We start from the raw sequence: 10612 nt of genomic DNA, 5'->3' as shown, positions 1-10612 counted from the left end.
CGGACGGGGGACGGGGACGGGGACGGGACGGGGACGGGGACGGGGGACGGGGGGCGGGGACGGGGGACGGGGGCGGGGACGGGGGACGGGGGCGGGGGACGGGGGGCGGGGGGGGTGACGGGGGGGAGTGAAATCATGAAGTCGATGATCTTCAGGTCGGAAAGTTGGAGCTCTAGAACGATGCCCGAGTTTCCTTTTCCGTTTCCCCCCACCCCGGAACATGCTGAGAAAACGAAACAATGAGCCCAGAAGACCAATTTTCAGCATGTCCAATGCAGTCAAGAGAAACTCACTGTAATTCGTTTTGTGCCAGCACAGCAGAAGCATATTTCTATTATTGGGATTTTGTAACAAGTATAATGGTCTGTCTGTCGAAACAGAGGAATTTCTTAGACAGCAAAATACCAGTCTTAATGCCTTCACTGTTTATGGAACTATTGCCTGTGTGTGAGATTGTGAGGATTAGGCTATGAACAGATCTTGTAATCCTAAAGTTTGAAACTCTGACACTTTACTGTTCACAATGTCTATATAGAATGGTTTTTACACCCCAAATAACCACCAGACAGCAGATTAAGGTTTGCTAGGAAAATCGCTGGGCCCTGGTCAGGAGTCTGTTATTGATGAATAGAAAAGCAAGCTCTGTAGCCAAAAACACCTTGCAACACCCAATGCTGATGGCCTTGTGTCAGAGCTTGTTTATGTAGTTTTGTTTATGTAAGTTACAAAATGCAAACATCCATATAATCTACCAGTCGCATGTGTTATTCGGGGTCTAAAGAACATATAATTAAGAACTTCAGGGACCACAAAGCTTAACGACTCATCAAAGTGTGGCTCTAAATGGTGTCTGACTCGCAAATACCAGCATTTACAACTTCTCTACAAAACATGTTTTCCCCAGATTCATGCTTGAGAGATAACCATTTAGTTATAGCTGCAGTATATAAAGTACACCTGGTCGTGCTGCTGCTCCAGTTAAAATATTCTGCCTGCGGCTAGGGGACCCTGACCTGTTCACCGGACGTGCTACTTTGTCCCGGACCTGCTGTATCGACTCTCTCTCTCTACCGCAACTTCTGTCTCATCCTCTGAATGCTCGGCTATGAAAAGCCAACTGACATTTACTCCTGAGGTACTGACCTGTTGCACCCTCTACAACCACTGTGATTATTATTTGACCCTGCTAGTCATCTATGAACGTTTGATCACCTTGAAGAACAATCTGGCCTTAAATGGCCATGTACTCTTATAATCTCCACCCGGCACAGACAGAAGAGGACTGGCCACCCCTCAGAGCCTGGTTCCTCTCTAGGTTTCATCATAGGTTCCTGCCTTTCTAGGGAGTTTTTCCTAGCCACCGTGCTTCTACATCTGCATTGCTTGCTGTTTGGGGTTTTAGGCTGGGTTTCTGTATAGCACTTTGTGACATCTGATGTAAAAAGGGCTTTATAAATACATTTGATTGAATAATTGATTGATATAGAGCTCAATGATGAGGCATAGGAAGAAGTATGCTTAGCAGCATTATTCAATTGGAATCTTTATTCCATGTAAAACAGCGTGCATCACTGCTCAATAACGTAACAAAAATTGGATTCTTCTAATGTAGACTATCAGAAATACTAACAGACACCGGTCAGCACAAAACACATTTGTAGAAACCATCATTTGACCGGAGTGTCAATAACCAGGTTACCATCCAACCTTTTTATGCGAATAAAGCACATTTCAGATGTTTAAAAAAACTTGACAAGCCTGATGGAAATGTCAACAAAACAAAATACGCTAGATAAAGGTGTTATCTTTTTGTGTCTGTAAAATGTATTATATGAGAAATGGCAGTGGAAACACCTTTATGCGCAAATATTGATATAATAACCATCATATCGAAGTAAACTTGAAATCACGTGATGATATGTTGTGTGGTCCTTCCACTACGACTCAAGAAAACAGGCAGTTTTATTAGGCTACTGATGAAATAAGTGATGAACTTCACAGGGTGGTGGAAGTAAACGGTGTTGAGATTGATGCTCCTTTCAAATAAATACTGAGGGTCTCGTGACATGATGACTGATGCTTGGCTGCAGTTGATTTTTATTTGTCAATCGCGCTCTTTTGTCCATAATAATCTCATGTAGTAGGCTATATCAGCACTGTTTCTGCAAGCTATTGGCTAGAGCGCACATGCTAAGACCAGAGTGGGCACATTCACTATATAATGCAACATTTGATGTGACAAAACCATAAGTAGAGTTGAAAATGCGACAGAAACCCATTTACATTGTATTCTTTATTCGGTACATGGGAATTTAACTGCAAACAGTCATTTTTTTATGTGCACCACGTCATAAATCACAGCCTTTAACTCACAAAAAAGTCAATTTGATGGAAACACCTCTGGTGAGAAAATATGCATATTGTTTTTATGCGGATTTTAGAATATTCGCATGAAAATCTATCGCCAATTGGACGGAAACATAGCCAGTGTCTCCGTTTCACAGATTGGGTACACTAATGCCCACGAGGGACTGGGATGAAGCTTATCTATGGTGTCCCGCTATTCTCCTCCTAATGGTTAAAGTTAGGATGCGAGGGGAGTAAATTGATGCTAGATCTTTGCCTAGTGGCAACAGAGGCCTTCTCTCACCCATTGCATTCCACCTAGTCCATCGTTCTCATGTGACTCCCAGGGGCAGCATAAGGCTAGTGTTTGAACAGAGGATTTGTTGCTACAGTAACAACACATTTCAGATTAAAATCTGCCATCACCCTACAGGAAGCAATTTCACTAACAGGGTCAAACTCCAAAATCGTTGCTCATATAGTACACTCTGTATAAAACATATTCCATGACTGCAATACTTATCAGTTGTTAGTACCCCTTGGCTGTTAACCCCTTCTGAACGTTAAGGCGTGTCAGGCAGTAGTATATAGAACGTTGTGCAAGGAAGAGACCACATTTACAAGCATACATTCCGTTTAGCATCCCATGGTCGGCATGGTAACGGCTGGGCTCTTCGTGGTGGCGTCTTCGGCCTTCCACTGTGACGTAACAGTCTTGATCGGAGTGTAGAACTGGATGCCCTGTAGAGACAGAACACAGAGAAGAGGAGCAGACCATCAACACTAGAAAATGTCCACCTCACACTGCATAGTTGACTGCAGAAACTATTAATTAGGATCAATATGGTCATATGATCGGTGGGTGAGAAACAGTTGGGGGCTTGTGCTGGTTGTTGCCGGTGTTGTGAGCTATCCTGTTTGCCATGGAAGTTGGTGTCGCCCCTGAAGGAACCTCTGGAGCGGGTGAAGGAAAACATGGGCAGGGCAGAGGAACGGGGATGAGCACGTTCACTCCAATCCAAATGAGAAAACACACACAGTAGGGTTTAATATTCTCCCAGAGGGAATTTGGGAAGGTTGTGGCTATTTTTACTGTATGATAAACCGTTTATTGTGGTGACTCAGATTATCCCCTAAATAATCAGATAAACTAATAGTAGCCCTAGGCCATCGGAGATTCAGCACCATGGACGTCGCAGTTGATCGCAAATCTAACCAGTAGGTCCACCGTGCGCTCACTTTTGTTTAGCATAACATCATGAAACAATGTTGCAAATCTCTATTTCCTCGAGCGCTTTTGTGGACACAGTATCAGCCGTTGTGATTAGCAACAGTTTATATTTTGAGCCTCTGAAATCTCCAAACTAACGTGTGGCACTGTCAATGTGAGCTGGAGATTGGACGTTATCTACCATAACTGCGTTGAGATGTTGCGTTTAGCCTGCACATATAGTAAGCAATTAAAATGTATAGAAGCTATGCAGTAGCCTAAGAGATATTTCCTATTGGGGACTTTGTTGAGTAAATATGGTAGGCTGCTCGCGTTGTGATGACTGGTCTAAATGTTTGAATGAAGCCGCATGTGTACATTTTGTATTTTGAATCTCTGCATATCCTCTCACCAGTTGTGATTAGGGCTGTGACGGTTTTGAAATTTGAGGTTACGGTCATTTAAGTCAGTTTCACGTCACGCTGTTCATTAAAATAATTTATTATAAATGTACTGGTTTCTCTACATTATTTATCTCGGGAAACTAGGATGGGTTTGGCCGGGAATGCTCCGTAACCCGGTTCCTGCTACTAAACCCTAACACACACACAGTCGCGCACATCCACTATGAATTATAGAGCCCAATGTTACAAATTACACCTTTATCGACCCATGACAAAGACTTGCACACACGCAAAAATAGTGCTGTGAACAAGAGATGATCCCGTGTGGCTCAGTTGGTAGAGCATTGCACTTGCAACGCCAGGTTTGTGGGTTCGATTCCCACGGGGGGACCAGTACGAATTAAAATGTATGCACTCACTACTGTAAGTCGCTCCCAGAGCGTATGCTAAAATGTAATGAAAGTCACATTAATTATCCTCACAGAGTTACCACAAGGTATGAATCACTGCATAGTCACCCATCTATCTAGAAATGAAGTTATCAATGGGGAAACTACTTGCAATGTTGGACATCAATCACACAAGTCTTACTTCCCCAAGCACTTACCAGAAGTCTCTGAACTATGGCTCACCTGTGCAACATCCACCTCGTGTGTGTACTTGCGGGCGGTGGCTCCGTTGGTGATGAAGATGGCGGTTCCGTTGCCGTACTGGTTGTTGTTGACCAGGGAGATGGCTTCATCCAGAGTGTCAGCCTCCAGAACCACCAGCACCGGCCCAAAGATGTTCTCCGTGTAGCACTTCATCGTTGGCTGGGGCGAAAATGCCTGACATTAAGTAGTGCATCATCAGTTTTCATCTTGTCATTGCATACCTTAGAGAGCCATTTATAACGTGTCATAAACGTCCAGATCAACTAGCCCATGTCAGCTAATGACTTTTAGCCCATAGATTGTTGTAATGTTTGAGTCACTCAAATATCACATGAATACACATTGGACATGGCAAAATGTATAGAATTGCAAGACAATTAGCTTTAAAACTGCAACATTTTCTCTACACCCCATCACAAAATGTTCTCTCCGCCAACAAGAGGGGTGTGAACAGTTTGTGTCATGAGCAGCGCTTGTGCCCATAGACAGACGTGGCGCGAGCGATGTTCCCCAATGTTGGAAGGGGGGCCTGAGTGAAAAAGTTAGGAAACCCCTGTGCTATATGATATTATGTCAAAAATAGAGACGGAGTGGACTGTTATGTATTACTATTGTAGACCTGCCAAATGAGTTGAAGGCAAAGAAGCTTTGACAGGTGAGATCCAATACAATAGGTGAAGTGGTATGACATAATGCTTATGGAAGAGAATACACATAGAACTGTACGAGTCAAAGATGTACACGCAAAAACCTGAAGGATAATGAACATGAGAAAAAGTGGAAAGTTGCACATATTACATTTACATTTTTGTCATTTAGCAGACGCTCTTATCCAGAGCGACTTACAGGAGCAATTAGGGTTAAGTGCCTTGCTCAAGGGCACATCGACAGATTTTTCACCTAGTCGGCTCGGTGATTAGAACCAGCGACCTTTCGGTTACTGGCACAACGCTCTTAACCACTAAGCTACCTGCCGCCAGGTATGCATCACACTCATCATTGCCGTGGGAACCAACAGCTGAAAACGCACATTCGACACACGTCAAAACGTATTATTAGAGCAGAATACGCCAGGTTGACAAAGGCACTTTGTGTTGAAATATTGGTTATCTTTCCTCCATATGGACAAGACTACACAACCATTAATATGTGACTAATTGTTTATCAGACAAGTTCTCCATATAGCAGACAGACATCACTGGTCAAGTCAGGCCTCTAACTCCAGCCAGACATTATTAACCCACAAGGGGCTTTAGTTAGTTAGCTAGTCCTGCAGGTTACTGTAACAGAGTTACTGCAGCTGGGTATGTCAAAAGTATGTGAATATTTTTTTTAACCTTATGTCAAAGTGTCACTTCTACTGTACCAAGGTTCAACGTTGTTGTGACATGCTCCATTGATGTAAGACCCTTCCAAGTGTAGTGGAGATGGTTTACCAAAACCTACAAGATCTATGCAATACTGTAATCTGAATAGTTTGTAGATGTGGAAACCTAGGCTATAGCTAAGCGTGCTAACAGTCATCAATCACTCAGCTGACCCAGGTGCAAAGCCAGGTCGGTTACACCCCCCCCAATACAATTACAACTCATTGAACAGACAAACCAATTCTGAGCAATGATACAGTATGTGGACTGGCGCTGGCAGTCATATTGGATGTACTATTTGAAATGTATGTTTTTTTTCACATAGGGGGAAAATATTGATTTTGAAGAAGTTTTGCTAAGGAAAAAAAAAAAAAAAGTCATATACCAGAAATTCACACAGGGTAGTGAAAGTCCTTTAGGTAAAAGGGTGAGGTACCTGCATTGACGCGCAGGGCTTTGGAGCGCTCCACCAGCCCTGGGAGCCAATCACGAGCCTCACGTACGAGAATGGCGGTTGAGAGAGCCATACAACGCTGTCCTGCTGCGCTGAAGGCCGCGCCCACTAGCTGGTTCAGTGTTCTCCTTGTTTGCATCAGGCATCACCACACCGTGGGTCTTGGTGCCCTATGAGGCAGAATACAAGGGTTGGTAGGTTTACTGCCATGCGTTTTAGGAATGTGCAAAGACCTAAGCAATAAGAAACTCAAGAAAAAAACCTCAAGGACCTTTAGCCATCTACTTGTTCAGTATTGCCAATGTAGTAGAACTAGTCATCTTGCAGTATGGTTAAGGGCACTGTAAACAATTTAAGGCAGACATATTTCCCTAAGTGTCTAAGGGTTCCCTATTCATAGAACGGTTGTCGGTTATCATATTTACCATGTTGGACTGCACTCTCTTGCCGTTCTTGGATCCTCTCTCGTAGATGTACTCTCCTGCCTGGTTGGAGCCCATGAAGCTGATGGCCTTGATGGCAGGGTGGTCACAGGTGAAGTTCACAGCTACGGAAAGAGGTCAAAGGTCATATCATTCCACTCATCATCATTATTTACATGGCACTGTAAGGGCACAAGATGGCGGTATAATCACCTTGGAAATAAAACCTGCAACAAAAAAACAGTGTTTCCTATATTGACTGCTACACCCTAGGGCACTTAAACACATTTACCTACACACACATTATGTAAAGCGTTTACTTAACATAAAGTGCTGGGTCTACAGGACCATTCAAAAACTACCGATATACCTCAGGCATTAACTAACACACATGATCAGCATAGCCTGGTTTTTCCTTACATCCTGGGAAACAGGACACACACACACTTCAATAGCATGTTTTATAAAGACTCATCACACACCCTCTTACCAGCGTGCTGTCCGTGGATGATGTTCAGGTTCCCGACGGGCATCCCTGCGTCCTGCAGCAGCTTGGCCAGCAGCATAGTGCATCCTGGGACGCGCTCGGAGGGCTTCGTCAGGTATGTGTTGCCACACACCATACCCATGGGGAACATCCACAGATGGATCATGGCAGGGAAGTTGAAGGGGGCAATACCAGCACACACCCCGATGGGCAGGCGGTAGGTGTAGGTATCCATGTCTTTGGTGATGGAGGGCAGGGTCTCCCCCAGCATCAGGGAGGTGATGCTGCAGGCGTGCTCTGCCACCTCTAGAGGATAGAGAGACGTGACATACAAGACATACAAGTGGTGGGAAGAGGGTCAAATACTTGTGGTGCAAGGAGATAGCGGTCGCAGAACAGAGACTTCAATACAGAGAAAACTAAAATAAGCTATTTTATTAGACAAGTTTTTGTAGTATCTCCCCGTTCAAATAAACATTTTCTCTCGTTTCCCATGCCTACTTAACATGACTGATCTACCTACGCAGTCCTCCAAAGACGTCTCCCTCCGCATCGGCCAGTTTTGCCCTGCTCCAGCATGATCAGCCTGGCCAGCTCTTTCTGAAAACACAGACTAATATAAATAAATTAACCAATCATCTTTGATGAACATTCATGTTTTAGGCCCCGGTTTTTGCCAAGAAACATGTTTGTAGCTTATTCTGTGGATCACAATTTTCAATACAGTTCAAAAGGCATTAAATGCATTATATTGAACAAAACATTTGCGAACCATTCCTATGGAGGCCCATTTTCAGACCAGGGTCTTTCCTTACAATGTTTTCCTTGATGAGCTGCTAGTATCGGAGGACGATCTGCTGGCGGGTGAGGATGGAGGTCTCGGACCAGGAGGCGTAGGCCCTGGAGCAGGAATCTACTGCAGCTAACCTCTGTCTGGGTGGCTTTGGGCACGCGACCCACCACCTCGTTAGTGGCCTGAGGTAGGGAGAGAAGAAGGACAAGAGATAAATAACCATGTCATTGTGAATGGAGACAAACCACATAAGGGTCCTGTCCAGGAGGGTGTAACATTGAAGAACATTGAAATAAAAATGTATTGCGTACAGGTATAAGGTTATATCATGTAGAATAGGGAGTTGAGTCAGACAGCGTTTCATTATGGTCTGTTTATGTTTCACCTTACTTAATACAACCCTGAAATTCCCCCTTTAAACCACCACAGTCCAAAGTAGCACCTCTCCTGGAGTTACACTTTAAATATGAATGGCCAGGACAGAGGATACTCCAGGCTGACTACATTTCTTTTGACAAAGAACATGGAGTTTCAGGCCAACTACAGCTAGCTCTGTTACATATTACATCAGCATTTTAGTGAGAATGTTTGAGAGGGACTTTTCTGCCTTCCTCTATAAGAATATTGCATTTTACCAAGGGTTTTAACATGATAAATAATACATAATCATCATTTTTAGGTTAACATTTAAAAGTTAATTATTTGTAGGGAAGAGAGTTATAGTCTTCTGGATGTGTGGCTGTTTCTGCATTCAACAGCAGTATATTGTTGCCTTGCCAAAAGCAAAACAATGGCAAGTTTCCCTGAAGTAGATGCAGTTATAGTGAATGTGAGTGCATAAACATGTCAAGGGTCAATTGGCTGTGAGGAATAGGCTTCCATTTCTACACTTTGCAAATCATACTGATTAAATATGACACCCTCAAGAGATCTTCATCTCGAGCTTCCGACCCGACCGGTTTATACATTGTGTTTGGTGTTCGTATGTACACCAGGTGTGTTTTTTGTTGGGGGGGGATTGTGTGTGGTGTGTGTGTGTGTGTGTGTGTGTGTGTGTGTGTGTAAGCAGTGATACTTACAGGGTTGTGAATGTCCAGCCATTCTGAGGTGTTGGACTCAACAAACTTGCTGTCAATGAACAGCTTGGTGGTGGGCTGCAAGAAGACAGGGAAATGACAACCTCACAATGGACATGTCATCGACCATGTCAATCAACATATCCGTGCATGTGTAGATTGCATGAGCATATATATTAATACAAGTCTTAGATAGCTAGCTACAGTATACATACGACCATTCATAACTCTAGTTATTATAAGATTGCACATAACACATGCGACCCATCTGAAGGGGTGCCTGAAGAGAGAACACACGAGGATCACTTTTCAATGTGAAGTTTCCATTGGCTAGCTAGCTAAGATCCAAAACCCTAAACTTCTGCAAGCATGCTAGCTAACTAGTTAGTTAAACTAACTAACTGTGGCATTGACGCTAGTTAGCTAGTTAGTTGACCTTGCGAGCTAACTCGTCCAAGCTGTTAATCATTAATTGACCACATGCTACAGAATATAGCTAAGTAACTAACGTTACATGTTGCAATGTCAAATGGGAAATATAATCGTAAATGCATGCTTAGACTTAGTGTGGCGATACTTAGCTAACTAGCTACCGTGCCATGCTACTATGCTAGCAAGTTATATAGCTAGCTAGCCACTCAAGTATAAAACAATGCATTTAGCTAGAAAAGCTGCACGAGGAATGTGGTTTACCTTTTTGGTCCATAACAATCTCGCTAGAATCCCTGCCATGGTAGAAGAGACTGATTGCTTTCAGCCCAAAGTACACAGTCCCAAAACAGACACATCTGGACACTGATAAGGTTAGCTAGCTAGCAGTCACACGTTCATGAAGTCAAACAGACTGAGGACGTAGAAAGACCAAAAGCTGCACCTTTTATTTGATCTTTCAGCAAGGTTAGCCACATTGATAAATGCAGCAGATACTCAATTATTCTGTGAAATGGGCATGCTAGATTCCCGTGAAGAGGACTCAACCTGTGAGGACAAACGCTTAGAAAAGATCAGTTGGCGAAAACAAAAACACAACACAAAATGTATGAGGCGGATTGGCTGGCCTTTCATGAGAGGGACCAAGTCGTCGTTGACAATGGGCAAATTCGTTTTGCATGGTCCGGTTCTCCGGGAAATGTTGATTTCACGTAAGGACCAATGGAATGGTCTAAAATGTATAAATTCGCTTACCCAGGACACCGAGCCATGCAGAACTCATTTGTCCATTGCAATTAGTGCCCGCCCCAGCTCTGTTAACTGTCTTTCATTGGTCCAAAATCGAGTGCATCATTCTACCTTACAAAACTTTTTTTCTTATCCAACAGAGCGTGAAGTATCATGTGAGAACTGGTGTTTTTTCGGATCATACTTTAAATTAAGTAATTTAAGCAATATAGAATAAGGTA

At 43.4% G+C, this 10612-nt stretch overlaps 1 pseudogene; it reads right to left on the bottom strand.

Moving 5' to 3' along the window:
- Nucleotides 1–1917: 1917 nt before the first annotated feature.
- On the bottom strand, nt 1918–10475 carry LOC121552489 (annotated as a pseudogene).
- Between the last annotated feature and the right edge of the window lie 137 nt (nt 10476–10612).

Source organism: Coregonus clupeaformis, chromosome 36 (genome assembly GCF_020615455.1).
Source record: "Coregonus clupeaformis isolate EN_2021a chromosome 36, ASM2061545v1, whole genome shotgun sequence".
NCBI classification, from domain to species: Eukaryota; Metazoa; Chordata; class Actinopteri; order Salmoniformes; family Salmonidae; genus Coregonus; species Coregonus clupeaformis.
This window is presented reverse-complemented; position numbering and strand designations above follow the sequence as displayed.